At 46.8% G+C, this 989-nt stretch overlaps 2 long non-coding RNA genes across 2 annotated transcripts in view; both read left to right on the forward strand.

Annotated features, from left to right (window-relative positions):
• LOC116185355 overlaps positions 1 to 989 on the forward strand; it is a 25,801-nt gene that overhangs the window by 8,416 nt on the left and 16,396 nt on the right. The window lies entirely within an intron of this gene.
• Positions 1 to 989, forward strand: part of LOC116185356 — an 18,068-nt gene that overhangs the window by 2,321 nt on the left and 14,758 nt on the right. The window lies entirely within an intron of this gene.

Consider the following 989-nt stretch of genomic DNA (forward strand, 5'->3'; position numbering starts at 1 on the left):
TATTTCAAGAATTTCTAAAAGATTCCAGGAAGGGATTTGACGCGTTCCTCGTCAACGTTCGAATAACCAATATCATCTTATAGAGTTTCTTTTCTGGTTCACTCTAAGATTGATGATAAAATGATACGTCGTTTCGGAGATGTTGGCGAGATCGTTCCGCGAAATGAAGACGCGAAAGATGGCGAATTAACATTTTACAAAGATCCTCGGAATACAATCGGGCAATCGAGCAACGGTGAAACGATGCGTTCCTGTTCCGAGTGGCAAGAAACGAATGAAGCACGAAGAAGGGGGGAAAAAAAGCAGCGAAAGTTTCGCTCGAGACGACTAGCAGCCCGTATAACTCGTGGTTCGGGCAGATTTATACGAGCAGCTCGGATGGAACACGACGCTCGGTGAGAACTGTCTCGAGAATTCGCTCCTCCATCACGGGGATCGTGCTTCCCCGTAACCGTAATATACTCGGATCGGAACCTCTTCCAAAACTAAATACCAATCATTGGAATCATCTCACTCCCTTTATTTAATCACTCTCCATTTAATTACTCCATTTAATTTTTCCATTCCAACCAATTCTCTTCTCCGTCACGCTATCTTCCTCGTGGATTATAAATATTCCCCACCTTCTCCAACAAACTTCTCGTTTCGTTCGAAATTCATCTAGCTTAATCGAAGGTAAGGCGACGACACTCCGCCTCGAATTATCGAAAATCCAAATGCGGAGGGCAACACTCGCGCGCCCTCGAGCCTGCCTCGATAAATCACACGTTCCTCGATGCCCGGAATCTTCACAATTGTATTATTTATGAAACTATCAATAGGGTAATTTATTCGGGGGCGCGGGGATTCTTCAACAGGCGGGCCCCTCGGACGATTTATCGCCGGCGAGGCGAAAAATGCTGCGCTTTTTAATCCGGACTCGGTGTCCGGCCGCGGGTTCGAGTCGCGCGAACCTACAATGTTCCCCGTGATTTATCAATCGGCTCGCG

Source organism: Apis dorsata, unplaced genomic scaffold (assembly GCF_000469605.1).
Source record: "Apis dorsata unplaced genomic scaffold, Apis dorsata 1.3 scaffold_163, whole genome shotgun sequence".
Lineage (NCBI taxonomy): Eukaryota > Metazoa > Arthropoda > Insecta > Hymenoptera > Apidae > Apis > Apis dorsata.